This window comes from Camelus bactrianus, chromosome 12 (genome assembly GCF_048773025.1).
Source record: "Camelus bactrianus isolate YW-2024 breed Bactrian camel chromosome 12, ASM4877302v1, whole genome shotgun sequence".
NCBI lineage: Eukaryota > Metazoa > Chordata > Mammalia > Artiodactyla > Camelidae > Camelus > Camelus bactrianus.
The window spans coordinates 40,757,743-40,779,117 of record NC_133550.1 but is presented as its reverse complement, the minus strand read 5'-3'; the positions used below and the strand labels follow the sequence as shown (position 1 = coordinate 40,779,117).

The 21,375-nt window shown below is 40.2% G+C and overlaps 1 protein-coding gene and 1 long non-coding RNA gene across 7 annotated transcripts in view; both read right to left on the bottom strand.

The window, feature by feature from the left end:
- The window catches only part of EEA1 (early endosome antigen 1), a 454,815-nt gene that overhangs the window by 203,176 nt on the left and 230,264 nt on the right, over window positions 1-21,375 (bottom strand). The window lies entirely within an intron of this gene.
- The window catches only part of LOC141579426 (uncharacterized), a 35,049-nt gene continuing 25,059 nt past the window's right edge, over window positions 11,386-21,375 (bottom strand). The window contains exon 2 of the long non-coding RNA XR_012510743.1: window positions 11,386-12,951. This is a non-coding gene — a long non-coding RNA (uncharacterized LOC141579426). The remainder of the gene's footprint in view (window positions 12,952-21,375) is intronic.

Below are 21,375 nucleotides of genomic sequence, written 5' to 3'. Positions count from 1 at the left end.
ATCTAGAAAAGTGTACCTCCTACAGATACCTTCCTATTGGTTGGGAAAGCCCTACCGCAGAAGGACCGTATCGATTTCCCTCACATCTCATCGTTCAGAATCACATCAATTATCCATACCTGAGCCAATCAATGCCAAGGGAACAACACTGCCAATATCATCTTAGACCAGTCACGAATTCACCCTGGCTTACCTTTCTTGAACACAGGGAATAGTGACCACTCTACTCAAACAAAACTGGGCTCCACAGGCAAAAAAAGAAGAGAATGGGCTGGAAAATGGCAATGTGGTAGACAAGCAACAGTGTCTGCTACAGGTACATTATTTTTTTTAATAAATCATCCTCTAAGGAGTTATTATCCTCATTTTAGAGACGAGGAAACTGAAGCTCAGAGAAGTCAAGTAAATTGTCCACAGTCACACAGCCAGAAGTTGGGAGATACTGTGTTCCTAACCACCAAATTGATGGTTCTGAAATTTCAGTGTATGTAAGAAATATCAGGAGACATTAGTAAAAATGCAGATTCCCAGACTCCACACCTAGAGATTCTGATTCAATAGTCTAGGGTAGGAGCCCTCATTTTTCATTTAAAAAATAATCTCAGTTAATTTGGATGCAGATGGTCTGTGAACTACATTTCATGACAAAGAATAGGATTAGCTATCATTTGGGCAAAAGTCTGATTTTAACAAACAAATCAAAAAACCTGATTTTCTGGAAGCCCCTGACGTGCCATCTCTAAAAGCCATCCTTCTTTCTTATGCTTCATTAAGGAAATATCTCATTGGATTTTCTCTATAGTTAGCCCAGGTCAAGTATGTTGACTGTCACTTTGACATACTTACTGAAAAACAGTGCCTGAATAAATCCAGGTGACCCTTTTCCAAAACCCTCAGTTTCAGTCTTGGCTGGAAGACTAGTCCTGGCAGATGAGGGGCAGCTGGAGGTGGACAGTGGTGGGAATAGGCAGGGAAAATGTTGAGAATTTTATGTTTTTCTCCTTTGCAACTAAATGTCTCTTATGTTGGCCAAAGTTGGCAAATCATTAACACCTGGGAACTAAGAACGAACTGCTTCTTTCCCCTCTCCCTATTCCTTTGTGAGGAACTATGAGGAATTGTGAGGCCAAAGAGTATGCACATTTGGAAAACTTTTGATATCTATTGCCTAATTGCAAAATAAAAGGCTGTTTTTTAACCAAAATTACATAGTAGCTTCTTTAGAAATATGTAATTCCTATTAAAGAAATCTCAAGTATCAACGAGCACGTGGGAGTGTTTTTTGTTTGCTTGTTTGTTATTTGCAGAGGGGAAGTTGTCAATGTCTCTTGTGATGACTGTCCTTATCCTTGCAGAATTATCCTCATTACTACCTTGTGGATGCTGAGTTGGTTGTATGCTCTGAGCAAATAACACTTCTGTTCAGATTTGGAGTAAGAAGCGGAGTTGGCTTTCCTTATTCTACTTTTTTAGTTGAAAGAATTCATGTTTTTATTTCTTAAACCATATACATCAGGAAGATTTCATTCTACAATGTGGGAATCATTGAACTGTGATTTCTTTCCTAAGGGAAGCTGAGAAGTCTCCGCAGAGGTGGAAGTTATGCCTGGGGGAAAAAAAAGGATCAAAAAGCAGGATGAACTCATCTACAAAACAGAAACAGACTCGCAGACATAGTAAACAATCTTATGGCTACCGGGGGAAAGGGGGTGGAAAGGGATATATTTGGGAGATTGAGATTTGCAAATGTTAGCTACTATATATATAAAAATAGATTAAAAAACCACAAATTCCTTCTGTATAGCACAGGGGACTATATTCAATATCTTGTAATAACTTTTAATGAAAAAGAATATGAAAACAAATCTATGTATGTATATGCATGACTGGGACAGTGTGGTGTATACTAGAAATTGACACATTGTAACTGTGCTTCAATTTTTTAAAAAGGTGGGATGAGAGGAAGATGAAAAGGACTAATGGGAGGGGGCCTCTGGGTGTCATAGGCAAAGTATGATATAACTCTAAGGAATAGGGAGGGGAGAAAGATGCAGTTCTTTCTTAGTTTCCATGCGTTAATGATTTGTCAACTTTGGCCAACATAAGAGATATTTAGTTGCAAGAGAGAAAAACACAAAATTCTCAACAATTTCCCTGCCTACTCCCACCACTGTCCACCTCCAGCTACCCCTCACCTGCCAGGACTAGTCTTCCAGCCAAGACTGAAACTGAGGGTTTTGGAAAAGGGTCACCTGGATTTGTTCAGGCACAGTTTTTCAGTAAGTATGTCAAAGTGACAATCAACATACTTCCAGGAATTTATTTCTAATAAATAACCAAAAAGGTGTACAAAGATATACATACTTCAAAAGTCAGTATAGCATGAAAATTTTATAATGTAAATTTTCAAACATATACGAAAGTAAAAAGAATAACACAATGAACCACCATATATCCACTACCCAGCTTTATTGATTATCAACATTTTGCCCAGTTCTTGTTTCATTTATCCCCACCATTCTTTTTTTTTTCCCACCATTCTTTTTTGTTTTTGAGTTTGCTGAAATATTTTAAAGCAAACCCCAGTCATCCTAGCATCTGACTCTCAAACACATCAGTTTGAATTGCTAAAATATAAGGATCTTTAAAAAAATTAACATTATCCTCATATCATTCTTCCACCCATCCAAGTTAGCAATAATTTGTTAATATCAACTAATACCCATTCATATATAATTTCAAAGTGTCTCAAACAATTTTTTCAAATCTTGATCCCAAAAGTTCTACATAGTAGATTTAAGTGCTATTTCTAGTAAGTCTCTGTAAACTATAACAATTTCTTCACTTTGCATTATGCCATTTATTTGTTGGAAAAAAATTATTTTGTCCTGTAGTTTCTCATATTCTGGATTTGGCTGATTATACCTTTCTTGTGTCATTTAATATGTTCTTCTATCCCCCACAAACTGGTAGTTAGAGTTAGAGTCTTGATTGAATTCAGATCCTTTTTTTTTTTTTTTTTTGGCAAGAATGTTTTATAGGTGGCTCTGTGTACTTCATATTACATCACAGCAAATGCACCTAAAGGCTGTTCACTCCACTTTTAGTGATATTTACATTGCTTCATGGATTCAAGTGCTCTCAGCCTAATCCCCCAATTTTACATTCTTTCATCAACTTTCCACCTAGTAGTTTTAGCAATGACTGACGAATATTGCCTCGATCCATTATTTCATTAGAGATTTTTAAAGTGGTAATGTTGTGATTTTATAATACCTATTGTTTCATTAGATCTGTTTCTTCTAAAATGAAGTAACTTCTGCCCACCACCTTGCTTTTTATTTTGAAAAATATCAAAGTTACAATAATGAACACCTATACACTTTCACCTAGATTCACCAAATGCTACCAATTTTGCCACATTTGCATTATCACTTTCATCCTGTATACTTATTCTTTGCTGTTTCATTCCAATTAGATTACAGACATTGTGACACTTCACCTTTTAACACTTCAGCCTGTCTCCTAATAACAAGGACATTCTCCTTATAGCCAGGATTAATACTTTAAATACATTGAACATTGATTCAATGCCATCTAATGCAGAATTCAGGAAAACTTTTCCCCAGAATGTCTTTATAGTATTTATTTTAAAACCCAGACTCCATCAAGATATAGGCACTGCGGTGTTATCATGTCTGGTAATCTTCTATTTCTATCCTTCTTTCTACATGTATTAGCTGGCATTCTTTTGTATTCTTTTCCCCCATCACCATCATTATTCTTTTAGATGCTTAAATTGACCTAGATTTGTGCAATGGGAGCCACAATAGTCTGTAAAATTTTGACAATGTCCCCTTGATCTTTGAGCTCTTCCATTTTCTGGCCCAAGTGGTTCTAGGCTTGCCTTGTACTTTTCCTGTCTCAGACTTCAAATCAGCTATTTCTCCAAGGAGCCTGGTTCTTTTAAATGAAGAATGAAATTTAGAAACCAATATCTGGCTTCTAGGCATGCTCATGGCTAGGGGGATGTCATTATTTCTAAACCCTTTCAGTACACAGAGCCAAGAAATCTATTTTTTCAAGAAATCATGAGTTCATACTGATACCTCCAATTCAATCCAATACCACAGAAATCTTCCTCTTTCCCCCATTTCATATTTTTATCTTCTCCCACAGTGAGAATTGTAGATTCCAAAAAGTTTAAGATATTTTCTCATTTGCTGTATGCTTCAATACACCCAAAATAACCTCAGTATTACTCACTACACAAATAAAACCTAAGTAAAATGAAATATTTGTTTAAAGTTCTTTCTGTTCATAGAATATATTTTATGAAAGTATATTAAAAATGTACTTGAGTTAATTCCATTTTCTATGTAGTTACATTTGATGTACTTGATATGCAGTTAGGTTCATTTATTTCCATTTATATTTAGTTTTAAGGTTTGCCCTTTTTATTCTTTAGATTTAGTTTCATTTTTTGAATATGTATATGTATATATTCATTACTAAATATTACTTTACATGGTTCAAAAGTCAAAACTGTATCAAAAGGTAAGATCAGAGAAATCTAACTCCCATTCCTATCCTTTCCACCCTCATTTCCTATAACCCTCTGAGGTGTATGGTTATGAGCTTGTAGACTACCCTTAATATATTTATTTTTGCAAATATAAGAAACCATTTTCTCTCTTTTTTATTATTGTTACATGTTTTGAAATTTAGGAAAGTTTATATATTTACAATAGTGGTTACCTTTATATTAATGCTTTGGTTTTTTAATGGTCATGATCCCCTTTTCCTTACATAGAATTCTACAATTGCTTTAGACCTTTAAGTGGTATCTTTTGACTCCCACTTATATCCCATTGCTTGCATGCCATTGCTTGCATGCCAATCAGTGGTCTTATTTTACTCTCTCTTTCTCTTCTCCAATGTTTTCAGCTGTGTTATTTCTAATTTGTCAGAATGTTTCATATTTACATGCTATTCTTTTGCTTTTTCCCCATTTGTGTTTAAGTCTTAGACCCACAGTTAAGTATAATCAGTGCTCGCTGTCAGTGCTTTTGCTGCTGTTTTCCCAGTCAGCTCTTGATAGGATACAGGTCATCATCCAATAGATTTTCAGGATGAGATCATGATTATACATATTCTGACTTCTTGCATCTTTAAAACTATTTGCCTGTAGTCTTGATATTTAAAGGACAGCAGGGTTAGATAACACAGACTTGTTTTAAAAAATAGAAATGGAAATAATCTGAGTAACCAACAATCAGGGATGGGATAAATAAGTAGATTGTGTTCAGTTAAGTAATGTAACCCTGGTATTTGTAGCCATTGTGCATGCTACAACCACTGTGGAAAAACATAAGCTGACATATAAAACCTGGGATGATCAAATTTGTGTTTTTAAAGTATAAGAATGCTATATGTGTATGTGCAAAGTGTTTAGCAAAACGCAGGTTGTGATACATGAAAAAGTTGACAGTAATTTCGTCTAATTAATAGAATTATTGGTGTTCTTTAGATTTTCCTCGGTGTGCTCTTTTGGATTTTTCAAATTGTAACACTTGTGGAATTGGAGAGAATATGATATTAATAATCATTTTTAAAGGCTAGGCAAAGAGCTAAAGGTTTCAAGGTTTATTTTTAATGTGCAGCTTTTAATCAATACCACAAGACACAGTGTACCAAGGTAAGGGCAGCGTGATCTCATTAGCAAGCTCAGGACAGCCTAGGCTGGTCTCAGCGCCCTCCTGTGCGAGATACTCAATCAATGTTTGCTGGTGATGAAGAAAACTAAAATTAGTCACTCCTGAGCAGAGTCATTTCAGGCAATAGAGTTAACTTTTTTGAATCAAGCCCCTGCCTTCCAGGGTTGTGCTGAGGATGAAATGAAGTAGTATCTATGTACAACTGCCAGTCTTGGGTCTGATGTATAGTAGATCTAAGAAGGGAAGATAAGGTTATTAACATCTTGTTCTAGATAACTAATAAGGATATATACAGTTTCACTAATTCTGAAGAATATAAAAACAATATGAGCAAAGAGTCAGTGAAAAGAGCCTGAGGCAGCCTATAAGGGTGCTATGGAGAAACACAAGGGGGAGAAGAGAAAATTCAGAGAGAGAAAAGGCAAGACAGAGATGGCTTACTGATTATTAGAATCTATAATAGTTAGGGCTTCTGCTTGCTTCTGAGTAAGAGTGAGGAAATGTGTGCTCACAAATCATAACTGCGTTGTTACAACAAAAAGAAGTAAATGGAGTACACACCTGCTTCGTTAAGTACCTGTTACAAGAAAGAATACGCATCACTGGTCCTAAAACAACTACCCCAACAGGACTGATGGCATCCCAGACCAACTGAATAAGAATTTGAATGGAATGTCAGGCGCAGCTTGTTTTAAAAACATCTCTTTGAGTCATTATGATGACCAGCCAGGTTTAGGAAATACTGGCCTGTAGGTAGGACCACCATCTCTCCCATCTTCCAGGACAGTCTCAGAATAATTATTACCAGAGCCCCTTCTCTTATAAAAATCTCTCAACAGAGGTGAACACTATGTGCTCTCCTACCTGTACTCACCCTCTCTAAAGGTACTCTCAGTGAAGGTGGTGGTCACTTAATTCACCGCCATACTGATGGCCTTGTACCGTTACTTCCATTCCATGACTGAAGACAAGACTTGGAGAAAAACTACCCCTTGATCTTAAATTCATGTTAAAATGTCAACCAATAATCCAATTCTCCCTGAGAGTGGAATCCAATGAGTGGAGAAAACAAAGGCATAGCTCTAAGTGGGGAAAGAGAATGGGAAACCTGGGGCACCTCAAAGGCAATTGCTTCTGCTGCCTCACCATTTGGTACAAATTAACTGAGAGAGCCAAAAATCAGTACAGATTCTACTTTATCCACTGGTTATTTAAGAACATTTGCTCATTTCTAGTTTACCTCTTTTTGGCCCCCAATTTCCAAGAGAGTAAAAATAAATCATTTGGTAGTGAGGTAATATTGCACTTGAACTGCTGAGAAACCAGTCAATATTCTCCATCGAGTTAATGTGTCATCCAATTTTGAGTGTTACCTTGTTCTAGTTTAATCCTAATCTGCTAAATATCAAATATCATGTCAAATAAGGGCATGCAAAGATAAAAATTAGAATGTGAGCATTCTTAAAAGCATTCACATTACGAAGTGTAAGAGCAAATATCTGAGGCCACAGTCCTCAGTACACTCCAGTGTTCCTTATCATATCGGCCACCACATCCCTGGGGTACCCTCTGCCCTGCAGCACTGGACAGCTCTCCTTGTCCATACACGCCTGTCCTATTCTTAATGGGGGCTTTTTCCACAGAAAGGATTTTCAGTTACTTGACCCTAAATTAATATTCAAGTTCCCAAATTACAAATGAGAACCTGGTTTTCATTACTTTTGTGTCCAAACTACAACTCTATCTATAAAACTAGTAAATAAGAAAATCACTTTCAGATTTTCTCTGACAAGCTTCCAGAAACTCCTGCTGACAAACTAAACTGCTTAAATAATCACTTACATTTATAAACTTCATCAGTTAAATAGTCTTAATTTTAAACTGCATTTATAAATGTAATATACTCAAACTAATTCTTACATGCCTCTGTGTCTCTTACAGGACAAATTTACAACTATAACAAACAAAAACTTTGCTACCATTTGAAGCTCTCTTATTGCAACTCTAATCAAATAAACTTAAAAATATAATTAATTGAGTTCTGAAATATTCCAGTTCTGTTTACAAACTTAATCAACATCTCATATATCTTTCAACTTAGAATCTCAAGAGTAAAGTGTTACCCATTTCATATTGAAATCACAAAAACAAGCTTTTAGGATCCAAGTATGCTACATTCTCTTGAAATAGCAAACATACTAGCCCTCTTTAGAGAAGCTTAATTTGGGTAGATGGAATTCAGCAACCCTTAGTCTAGGCTGGATTCAACTAATCTCTTTACTGCCTGATTGAATTCTGCATTCTTTTCATATTCTTTTTGTCTAGCTATGTTCACAAAAGCCCTCATCTGTCTAAAAACCATCAGCCTTTATTTAGTCCAAAATTTAATTGAATTGTAGTTACTACTTAAGGTTGATATGCTAAACCCAAAAATCCCTTTGAAATGCACATGTACTAACTTGGATGGAAATCACATCACCGCTTTAATCCTCATAACACTACCGTTACCACAACACTTTGGTTTAGATTACTCAAGAAGAAGCACAATGAGGTAAAAGGCAATTACGTAATGAGTTTCAATGTTTCTCAAAAACATTTCTTGTTGATATCTGTTTAGAATGCTCTGTGGAAAGAACACAGGCCTTTTTGTAAGCAGTTTTTGAAAGGCTTGTCTCCAAGGCAGTTGTAAACTCAAGACATTGCTAGGAGAAATTTTGTTGTATGAAGACGGTTAGAGCTGGAAGGCATCTGATGATCATTTGGTCCAACCCCATGCTGTACAAAGAAAACTGAGCTCCAAAGAAAGGGGACAAGGGTGGGAGGGGGGTTCCTCTACTGAATATCCTCTATGTTCCAGGCACTGTGCAAGTTAGCCTTCAATTAAGATGCACAGAATGGCACTTGATAGTCCTTTTATACTCCTTCCCCCTCAGACACATTGCAAATGTTGCCATGCTTCTCAGGTTCACATATCCTTCTCTTGCATCATCTTGGCCTCCCTCTCCATCAAGTCAGTGGAAGTAATCAATCATTCACAACTTGGTATTTCTAATCCAGCCTCACATGTACCCAAATACCCTGTGAAAAGAAGTCAGATTTTAGTAAACTGAGAGTTGAAAGGAGATGAGTAGGTAGAGACTGTCTTTTCAGAAATTTTAGAGAAGAGGAAGGAGCAAGATTGGACAGAAGCTGGGGTGGGAATGCAGGGTCAGGGGAGGATGGGGAATGGAAAGAGATGAGCATGTTCATAGGGAAAAGGAAGAGAGTGAAGACCCAGGGCAGAGAGGGACTGATTGGCAGAGCAGAACCCCAGAGAAGGGGGCAGGGACACAGGTTGAAGAGTTCAGTCTGAAGAAAAGGGAGATACTTCCTTCTCCAAAACAGGAGGAAAGAAGGTACAGGTGGGGACTAATACTGCTGAGGATGCTCATGAGAAAAAAGTTCAGATGATTGCCCTAGGGTCCGGGTTAAGTGTGGAGGGGACACAGACTGGGTGAACATGATGGTCTAGAATCTAGACACCTTTGTGAACTAACAGGGGTAAAGGAATGAATGAATGGATGAGCTCAAAAGACATAGGAGTTTGAGATTTCGGGATGGGGCAGTCCACAGTGGTGACATGGCAGGAGGGTAGGGCTGTTGAAAGACCAGCATGGCGATGTAGAGGCCAAGTGAAAAACACTGAACCTAAAGATAAAGATCAGAGAAGCCAATGGGTTCAGGAGGGTCATCCTTCTGGACACTGGAGTCACCCAGGTTAGCAGTTGGCAGAAGCTGGGGAGAGAGATGTCATGAGCTTGCTCCTAAAATCTTCTGTGAATACAGAGACTGATCAGCACAGTGACCCATGACAGGGATGTCACAGGGATGAGATGTGAGCCTCCAGGCCAAAGGGAATTTTACATGGGAGGGTGGAACAGCATCCTGGCAATAGCTTTGGAGAGCAAAGGAGATATTAATTCCCAGCTCCCAGCTTGAGAAACAGAGAGTGAGCCCCCTTCCCTTGAAAAGGATAAAAGAAAAGCAGGAAACTCAGGGGAGACTCAGCTCTCAGAAAATAGGGGAAACATTTAGCAGAAATGTTAAGGATACAGGAACTCTGTTTATCACAGAATAGGGTCCCAGAGGGTACAATTGAAAGTTGAGGCAGGGGAGAGAGACAAAAAGCATCCCGGGATAATACTATACGATAGAATAAAGACTAAAGAAGTCGATATCCAAGGCAGCAGCTAAGGATGACAGGAACAGTGGCTAAGGATGAGACCTCTGGCCTCAAGTTACCAGCTCTGTGACCTAAGGCAAGTTACTTGCTCTCTCTGTGCCTCAGTTTCATCATTGTGAAATGAGGATGATACTGGCATTTACCTCATAAATTTGTTGTTGCTGTGAGGATTAAATGTGTTAATATATGTAAAATATTTAGAAAACTGCTCAGTATATAGTCAGTCCTGAAGAAGCATTTGCATTAGAGGGAAAAAGATTCCCACTCCACACTTTCCTTTGCATGATGAACATCTAGTCCCATCAAACCCTGAACGGTGCACCTTCACTTTCTGTTACTTACGTGCAGCAAAAAAAACCCAGTATGCAAAAAAAAAGAAAAAAAAGAAAGAAATGAAAAAAAAAATCTGAGTCATTGATGGATTCAATTTCTTACAGACATATCATATGGCAATTAACCATTTTCTGTTCGCTGAAAAGAAGGAAATAGAAATGAAAAAATTTGGCTGGAGACACTAAGATTCTAGAGTTATAAATATTAAAGATAGTCCATAGAGTCATCTAGTATACAACTTAGCAGCAACAAAAATCAAATATCTGGATTAAAAAATGGGCAAAGACTTGGACAGACACTTTTCCAAAGATGATACATGAATGGCCAATAAGCACATGAAAAGATGCTCAACATCACTAGTCATCAGAGAAATACAAATCAAAACACAATACGTTACCACTTCACATCCATTAAGATGTCAACTATAAAAACCAAAAGATAGCAAGTGTTAATGAGGATGCAGATAAATTGGAGCCCTTGTGATTTGCTGGTGGGAATATGAAGTGGGTGAACACCTTGGAAAACATTATGGCAGTTCCTCAAAAAATTAAAAATAGAACTAAAATGTGATCCAGGATTTAGAATATAAATATAAGTATAAATAAAAATAAAAATAAATATAAATATATATATAAATGTATATATAATCTCCAAAAGAAAGCGGGGACTTGAACAGAACTTGAACACCAATGATCACAGCAGCATGACTCACAATAGCCAAGAAGTGAAAATAACCCAAATGTCTGTCAACAGATGAGTGGATAAACAAACTGCAGTACCTACATAAAAGGGGAATATTATTCAGCCTTTAAAAGAAAGGAAACTCTGACACATGCTACAACAAGGATGAACCTTGAAGGCATTATGTTAACTGAAATAGACAGTCACAAAAAAATAAATAATACTGTATGATTCCACTTATATGAGGTATCTTAAATAGTCAGATTCATAGAACAGAAAGTAGAATGGTGGTTAGCAGGGGCTGGAGGAGGAGGGAAAGGGGGATTGTCATTCAATGGGTATAGAATTCAGTTTTGTAAGATGAAGAAGTTGTGGAGATCTGTTTAACAACAATGAGAATTTACTTCACACTACTGAACTATACACTTTAAAATGGTTAAAACAGTAAATTTTTATGTTGTGCTTTTTACCACAATTGAAAACAAAGGAAAAAAACACAGAATAATCTAGTATCCCCCCGAACATACACAATTTAATGACGAATAAAGTGAAGCCCAGAGAAGGTAATGGACTCATTCAAGGTCACACAGCTCATGGAGGCAGAATTGGGACTGGAACCTATGACTCCCACCCGGCCTGCAAGGTTCCTTCCATGACATCGTGCTCTCTATGTGAGGTGCTGAGATTGTGGGAAGATGGACACACCTGATTTATCAGTAGGGATAGTGACCATCCAATGAACCTGAAAGGAATAAAGATTCTTCTCAGGCTTATAAATGCTCATGTGCCTGTGCCCTTTCTCCAAATCACATCAGGATAATTCCACCCACCAGGTCTGAGGGGCCACACCGGAAATCTCAAGGTACTGGCAGCTTCTCTCTCTAGTCTGCGGCAGACCTGAAAGCAGATGAGAGCAGCTTTTCTGTTCCTGGGCTGTTCTCCCTGTAATTTAGAAGTCCAGACAGTTAAATCAGAAAACAGGAAGAAAAACTCAGGGGCCCACTTAAAAACAAGCTCAGGGTGGGGTCTCCAACATCCTGGAGCGAAGCTGCTAGTTAAAACTTGCTGCTTTGAAACCGGTTCACTCGCTCCTATCTGGACTCAGAGAGGAAGTCTTCTTCCCATTTACAAGTTTTCCTTTAGCTCCTTATTCCAAAGTCCATAAAGGAGACAATAGGAAAAGCTGGCCCCAGCTTAAGCAGCAGAGATGAAAACCAGACCTTTGTTCTTTTTAAGGGTGACGACCATAGATTGCCTTCTATTTTATATCAGAAACTTCTGTTGTTTCCAGGGAAACAATGAGTGAGGCTAAGGATTCCCCACAGGACCTGGCTTGGTGATTCCAGAAATCTCCACAGGTTTAAAAGTGTCAGAACTGAAGCCAAAGACTTCCCTCCCCTCTGCTCCTCTGGTCTCCTTGACACACAAACAGCTCATGCATACAACACCCCTTCGAGCTTTGGAGGTGTTAGGAAAATCCTTCTTACATCAACATGTCCTGTGATGAAGAACTAAATAAAATTTTTTGGCAAGGATGTTTCTAAAGATCTGTCCACTCCAGAAATATATTTTTTGTTCTCAGCAACCCTACCAAGGCAGAACCAGTATGCCTATAAAAAGCCTTCCGTGTTCCCCTTAATGAATCTTCAGGAAGGATGGAATAAGATGGGGGTCAGAGACTAGGAGCCCGTGCCAGATGCTGAGGCCAGCTTGGCTGGGTGCACTGGTGGCAGCACTGAGTGCCTGTCCTCCGGCTCCTCCCATTGGCGTGGTCTCCATCCGACACTCCTTAAGGAAATTGGCTGGGCTCCTGGCTTGTCTCGCCTGTGTGTCTGCTAGTCATCGAACAAAGTGTGGGATTACTTCCATGCCCAGTTTCCCAGATGCTCATGAGCACAGAGCCAAGGATCAGCTGAAACAGGAGGGAAGACTGAGCCGAGAAGCTCTCTTGACAAGACTCTGCCACACTTGAGCTGTTGTTCCTGCCACAGGACACACCTGTCAAATAAAACTCAATGAGCCATTCAGGAAACATCCTGTGCCTCCTGTTTGGAGCTAATCTTGGAAACAAGGACTTTAAACTATGAAAATATATATATATATATATATATATATATATATATATATATATATATATATATATATATACACCTTTTCAGATTCTTTTCCATTATAGGTTATTACAAGATAATGAATATAGTTCCTTGTGCTGTATAGTAGATCCTTGTTGTTTACTTATTTTATATATAGTAGTGTGTATGTTAACAAGGACTTTTTTTGAGATGGTACCAAGCATGAAAGTGCGGGGAAAAGCCACAGGACCCTTGGTTCCCTGTAATGCGGCACCCCCCTATTTGCACAGACAGAAGTCAGGAGGTAAAAAGGCTTTGCTGCCTCTGGATGTGCCCCTTCATACCTCCTCCTCTACTAGTGTATTTCCCCCAAACTTCAAGGACCATTTTCACAGCTTGAAACTACAGAGGAGCTGGCCTCCTAGTAAATCTTTCTACCCCAAATTAAATGTTGGCAAAATACTTTCTCTAAGCTGAATGGTATTGACCTCTTGGTTCATGGCCAGCATTTGCAAACCAAGAGGACCTGCAGAGTGGGGGCACATACTGTCCCTGGGAGTAGAAACACAGTCTCTTATGTCCACCTTCACCACTCAAATGCCTGGAGGCCACTGGACTATCTGAGACACCTCCAGCAACTCTGGCTTCCGGGGGTAATTCCAGAATTTCAAAAACAATTTCTTACCACCTTGTCCAAGGAAACTAGGACTCAATATCCAAAGAAGACTATGGAAATAGGGACCCCAGAGGATGACTAGATCTGAGGCTTAGGGAAGTGGGGAACATTGGAGACAGGAGAGAACCAAGAAATAGATTATTTCAAGGCAAGAGAGAAGAAACCAAAACTATTGTTTGGGAGAAAGAAGACCGCAGAAAATGAAGGATAGCTGTTTTGAGGGATCCAGGGAGGAAGTCATTCCCCTGTCATGTGTCTAAGGGCTAGAGAGAGATGTTCAGAGAACCCTGAGTAAGGGTGTTGAAATTTTCTACTGACTACTCTTTTGGAATGCAGGAAAAGGAATTTCATCCAAAATTATGTCATCTTCTTTATAAAGATGAGGTTGAAGAGACAAACTTGGCCCATAGATCAAGACATTTCTTTTTTGTAAAGCAACCCTAGGCTTGGACAGGTAAGAGAAGCCACGTGGTGTGACAATCAGCACTGGCTTGGGAATTTTCCCTTCTGTGCAGCATTTATGAACCAAATCTGGGAGTTCCAGATATGGGAACTGCCACTTACTGATCATCTGGGCACTGGGCTGGGGACTTCATATTCAGGAACTTTGAGCTCCAGACCCATTGCAGTTGTCCACCCAACATCCTCACCTGGATGTCTAAAAAGCACCTCAAACTCACCCCAAACTGAGCTCCTGTTCTTCCCCCCCCCAAATTCCTGTCCCACCCACAGTCTTCCCAGTTCCAGGCGATGGCAGCACCATCCTTCCAGCAGCTCAAGCCAAAAGCCTCGGAGTCATATTTTGACTCCTCTATTGCTCTCATATTCTATACCCAACCTGTCAAGAAATCCTGTTGGCTCTACTTTCAAAATGTAACCCAGAACATCTCTACTTCTCTCCGCTCTACTGCCACCAGCTTGGTCCAGTCCACCCTCATGCCTCATTAAGATTATTGCAGTGGTCTCCACATTTTATAATCTGTTTTCAGTGCCGCAGCCAGAGGGATCTTTTTAACATGTGAGTCAAATCATGACATGCCACTGCTCTAAACCAGCCAACAGCTTCCCATTCTACTTGGAGTAAAGGCACTGTGCTTCCTACAGGGCTACAAGCCCCACATCAAAATCACTTTCCCTCTCTGATACTATCCCTTTGCTCACTCTGTTTCAGCCTCACAGACCTCTTTGCTTTCTCTTGAGCATTCCAAGCATGTTCCCACCTCAAGGCCTTTGCACTGGCTGTTCCTTTTGCCTAGAATGCTTGTCCCCCAGATCTCATCCTATCAAGTCTTTCCTCAAACATTACCTGGGTGAGGCTTTCCAAACTACTCCACTTAAAATGGTAAAACTCTCCCCTACTCACTCCTAGCCCCCTCTCCTTTTGTATTTGTTTCCCAAAGCCCATATGCTGTATCTGTTACTTATTTTCTTTCTTTAACATATGTCTCTCTTCCCTAGAATGTAAGTTCCTCAAAGCTAGGATTTTGCTCACTGCTGTATCCCCATTGCCTAGAATGGTACTTGACACACAGTAAATGTGTGATGAGGGATCTTACACAACCTTTATAATCATCTTGCCTTTCATTTGCTTTGGATAGCAATGCAATACCTCTTTATGCCTAATTTTCCCTTTGTAAAAAGTCTACGAGTTGACAATTCTATCTGTGTTATCTTCTCCCTCAAGTGGGTGCCAGAGGGGTGAGAGCTGTGTGTGAACAGTAACCATGAACTAGCTTCACTTATAAGCTCTAGATAAACAACAACAAAATTATATATAACTTCTGGACGCTTAGATTTGTTTCCTTCCTTTAAGGAACCTGGACTTTAAAAAAGAGTGGAAATGACAATACCAGACAAAATTTGATGAATCAAAATGATTAGTTCAGGCCAAAAGAAGTCAGACTTGATCCAACCCTCAAGGGACCTTTCCTAGTACCATCTTCCAACCACAGCTGACAAGGATCTCCATTTGTAAGGTGAAGATAATTATTCAAATTTTCACTTACGACTTTTTGCAATCTTAAACATTTTTAGCACTTAAAAGTCATGACCTATATGGTTCTTCAGTGATACACTGGGATGCTACCAACTACAAGGAAGTGGTGACTTCACAGTTACATGGCTACTAGGTAGCAGATCCTGCCAGGGAGGCCGAGATTCCAGACTCCAAGTCCATCATGCCTCCCTGGCCTCACAGCTGCCTCGAACAGCAAAACCTGAGTCCACTGAAACCTAAAGCAAGTAGGACTGTATCTGGGAAAGGATTTATTTCAGGGAGTTACCACCCCAGTTGCCCTTATAATAGTGACAGCTAAATGTACACAGCTGGGAATACTTGGAGTAGAAGTGTGTGTGCTTCATTGATAAAAGTCAATCCTATTGACTTAGCAAACAAGTCATTGCTTCAGTCAGCCTCCATTCATTTATTCAACAAGTGTTTGTTGAGTGCTTATTCGGTACCAAGCATATTTTTAAGGGCTGTGAACAAGACTGCCAACATTCCTGCTCTCGTGGAAATCAAATTCTAGAGAAGGATACTGGTAGTAAATAGAAAAAGAAATAAGCTGCATCACTTCAATGTTATAACTGCACCCAAGGGTATCAACGGAGGGATGGGGCAGAGTAACCAGGCAGAGAGTCGGGAGGGACTTTAGATTGCATGAGGCCTCACTGGAAAAGGTGACGTCGAAGCTGCAACACGAAGTTGAGGAGGTACCAGCATGTGAAATCTGGTGGAAGAACATGTGGGCAGGTGGAATAGCAAACGCAAAGGTCTTCAAGTAAAACAAATTGGAATGTTCTAAGAAAATCAGGATGTCAGTCAGGTGGGGCCACCGCGACAAAGGATGAGGAGGGACAAAGGATGGAGAATAGAGGGAGAAGGAAGAGGAGAATCAGAGAGGAGGTCAGGCACCACATCAGATGGGTCTTGTGATGATGACAGCTAGTGTTCATGGAACACTTATAAATGTTAGATATTATTCAAACAATTTATATGTATAGTCACAACACTCCTGTAATGAAACACTATTATTATCCTCACTTCACAAGTGAGGAAACTGTGGCCCAGAGAGGTTATGTTACTTTCCCAAGGAGATCCGGGTGGCAAGGGGTGGGGCTTAAGTTTGAAGCCAGGCAATCTGGCTCCAGAATCTGAGTTCAGAGCCACTCTGCTACACAGCCATCCTATGATCAGGGGTTTGGATGTTATTCTAAAAGTGATGACATATCACTGAAGGGCTTTAAGTAGTAGGGGGTGGTGGCAGGACCTGTTTTATATTTCAAGATGATCATAATGACAGCTGCATGGAACAAAAGGGGAGGCAGAGAGATCAGCTGGAGGCCATTATGGGGAAATAGATTGATAGTGCAGATGAGGGAGGTGGCAGTGAAGAGAGACAGAAATAGACATCTTTGGGATAGCTTTTCAAAGCAGAGCTATAGGGGCTTACTGGTGATTTGGATGTAGGACTGAGGGGAGGGGAGAAATTCAGTTTTACTGAGATGGTTAAAAAAAAAAAGGGTGTGGCAGGGATACATGCTGGGTATTTGAATGGCTAGCATCCATTTCCCTAACAGCACCCCTGTTTCTTATTGGGGAACATCTCCCTATTATGGGTTACAGTCAAGCCAGTTAGATAGTTGGTAGTCCAATTAGATATTCCTTCCCTATAATGTGAATCTTGAGGAGAAGGAAGAAACTCAGACCCTCCAGGGGAAGCCTCCTAACAAATTTTTCCTTCATGAGGCAGTTGCTGTGATTCCCAGTTCCCAAGCCCAGGACTCCAACCTCGAATTAATTCTGAGTCCTAAAGCCTTCCAGTACATTCCCTCTGCCAACTCTTTTGCTTGTAACCAATGGGAGTACAGGGTAGAGACAGAGTGGGTGCAGGGTGCTCTCACCCAGGAGATACATTTTGGGATATGTGAGATATGTCAAGGGGGCTGTTGGGTGTTTGCACCTGGAGTTCAGGGTTGAGGACTAGGGTGGGGAGAAATATACTTGGGAGTTATCGACATGTAGACGGCATAGTGGTATCTAGCATAATGTCCCATGTCTTTTTTTTTTTATTGAGTTATAGTCAGTTTACAATGTTGTGTCTGTCCCATGTATTTTGCTAAAAGCATCCTGATTTTCTTTTGGGGGAAATATTTCTCTTTCCTGGTTAGTAATCTTGATGGGGCTATTAATCAAAGTGCCAAGCCCTCCTCTGGCCAAGTAGCAAGCAGGAATCTTAGGCTTGGACAGTCAGCATATGCCATCCACCTGGTCACAGTGATTCTTAAGGGATGCTCAAGTGAATTAGGTCAATTCAATAAGAATAAGCCAAAGGACTTTTGATGAAACAATCAGGAACAAAAATCCTGTCCCCTTTCTGGCATGATTGCTAAACTGGTACAATGCAAGCTTAGAGCTATCTTTTTTTTTTTTTTTAACCACCACGAGGACATAGCCTGATGCAAATGAGGTCAACACACAGCAGAAAACAGATTCAGGTGACCAAGGGAGATGGACAATGTGCTGAGGCACCATTGAGTTCCTTGATGCTGTCATTCTGGAAACTAATTTCACGATCATGTGAATCAATAAATTCCCATTTTTACCTCAGATAGTTGAGTTTCTGCAATTGCAGCCAAGTGATTTCTGACAAGTACAAGTGCCATTTAAAATCCCATGCCTGGATGAGATCACATAGCAGGAGGGCAAAGAGAGGAGGACTGAGCCACAAAACACTGCAATGAAGATCCAATAGGGGAGGAGGAGCCAGCATTTTGGTTAGATTGTCACTTGTCTTTGATGACAAGTGGGACCAGAAAGATCATGTAATTCACTGTATTGCAGAAAGAAAATTTGTTGGCAGAATATTGACAATTTTTTTAAACTGAGTGATAGGTACTTACGGGGCCTTAGGTTTGAACATTCCCAAATTTTAAAATGCACTTGTGACACAGCATTGCCGCATTTTTCCTGCATTCAAAGGACAGCACATCTTTGCTGGAGAGCTCTCTTGCATGCTGAGTCATGTCATCTAAGATGGTTATAGCTACCTTCCTTTTCTTGGCATCCAGCACTATGAGATGCGGGAATTCAGGGGGTTTGGCAAGGAAAAGTCAGACATGTGCGGACTGTTTGTAAATACTCATGAGCTCTCTGTGGTCTGACTGTTCATAGACAGGGAGGAGCTTGGGCTCGAGCTCTGTTGGCCCCTGAATTCACTTTGGATGAGACAGATTGGTGTCTGCCAGCCGGGCTCCCCTATTCCTAACAGTACCCAGACTGGGCTTTTTAGCTTCAAAAGGGATTGATCTGGTTCCCATGTCAACAGCAGGCTCTGCACCAAACTGATAATTTGCGCAAACTGTGTGCAGTTATGAGTGGTGGGATGATGAGTTCTACCCAACAGGGCATTGAGACAACCAAATGGCAGCTCTGGAGTGGGAAGCCAGACTCAGGGATGAGACCAGAGGAACTCCAGAAACTGGCAAACGGCAGGGACTGCAGACACAGTTGACTAGGAGTCTGTGATTTGAAGGAAATGTTTACCCTTTTAACCAGACACAGGAAACAAAGGGAAACTCTTCCTTTTGCAACACAGGACAGAAAATGTGGATGCTTCAAGTCATTTTATTTTGTGTGGGTAGACTCTGAGAAGTAGTCAGAGCCATCCAGCTAGCCAATGATTTAAATACCTAGCACTGACTTTATGAAAACAAGACCTATTGATAAACAACAGCCTAATGAAGCACTGAGTATTCGGGCTCCGGAGCAGCCAGATTGCCTGGGTTCATATCCTGAGTTCACTACTTGCTTCCTTAATGATTTTGCACCTCAGTTTCCTCAACAGCAAAATGAAGATCACAATTTGAAACTGGAAAACACTGTGCTAAGTGAAAAAATCTAGACGTAAGAGGACCAATATTGTAGGATTTCACTTATAGGAGGTACCTAGAACAAGCAAATTCATAGAACCTAGAACAGGCAAATTCACAGAGACAGAAAGTAGAATAGAGCTTTCTTCATGGTTTGGAAGGAGAAGAGAATAGGGGGTTACAGTTTAATGCATAGATGGGATGATGAAAAAATTATGGAGATGGATAGAGATGATGGTTGCACACACTGTGAATGTACTTAATGCCATTGAATTGTGTACTCAAAAACAGTTAAAATGAAAAAAGAAAAGAGAAAATGATAACTATGTGAGGTGATGGAGCATATTAATTAGCTTGATTGTGGTGATTATTTCACAATGTATATGTATATCAAAATATCTAGATGTACACCTAAAATATATACAGTTTTTGTCAATTATACCTCAATAAAGCTGGAAAATGGTTAAAATGATAAATTTTATGTTATGTATATTTTACTACAATAAAAAAAATAAGGCTATTGCTGCAAACACAATATTGAGCAAAGAGATCACACAGAAGAATTAGTGCTGTATGATGCCAATATATAAAGTTCAAAAACAGGCAGAAATCATCGCTGGTGTTGGAAACCAGGATTGTGATTACCACGGAGGGTGGTGGGGACTGGAAGGAGACTTCTGGGGTGGGAGCTGGTAATGTTCTGTTTCTTGATCTGGAGATTGGTGACCTGAGTGAGTTGTCTTTGTGAAAATTATCGAGCTGTCCCTTATGTGTGCACTTTTCTATACATATGTTAGATTTCAATAAAAAGTACTCCTCACCACCATCCCCACCCCCAAAATGAGGATGACAATAAAGTCCACCTTAGAGGGCTATTTTCGTAGCTATTGAGTTAAAACAGATGACACTCTTAGAATGGTGCCTGGCACCAGGGGTCCCTAAATCTTTAGCAGCAGTACATAAAGCTGAAGATGCCGCTATCTCTAGAAATTTTCCTGACCTCTCCCTGCACTTGAGATGCCAATCATTCCCTCCTTGTCCCTACCTCCTATGCTTTGAGATACTTTGCATCTGCTCTTCTAGATCCCTGCTCTGCTTCTGGATCCTGACCCACAGCAGCGTGCTCCTTCTTGCCCTCTGGCTTCCAGTCCTTTTGGGCTTATGACATGGGGAGAACCAGCAGGAAACTGGAATAAGGAAAGAGTGAGGCTGAGGGCTCTCCCTGTGACGTCACTCGAGCAAAGGTCATAGACCTCTCCACCCAGCTCTCTCTTCTCCCAAGTTCTGTAAAGGCTCCCTCCTGCTGCCCCTTTGGGCTCATCAAGGTAATGATGCCCCATGATTACTAACCCAAAGACACTGTACTAATCTCTCTTGGGATTTCTTGTGTTTTTCTTACACCCTGCTTGGACCTTTATAAATCACCTTTTTATTAAAATCTTCCCCAATTTCAATGCATCATCTCCTGCTGCTGGGACCCTGACTGCTACCTACCCTCTTAGAGACCTGTGGAAAGGCTACCATGGGTCCAACATGAGCCCCTCGATCAGTTCACTGCTGGCTGGACCAGATGTGAGCAGCTGACTATGCTGAACCACCCAGAAGCTCTCTGCTGAGAATCTGGAATAGAGTCACAGAAGCTGAGTGACTGAACCAGCAGAGAGCTCAAGAACTGTAAGATCACGCAGAGGTAGCAAAAGTCAGTGCCATGGCAACACAAAGCTGTGAGCAAGCTGAAGCTCCTATAAGGCAGGAACAAAAAATGGTCTATGGAGGAAAGGGATCAGATGCAGAGCTTAATTT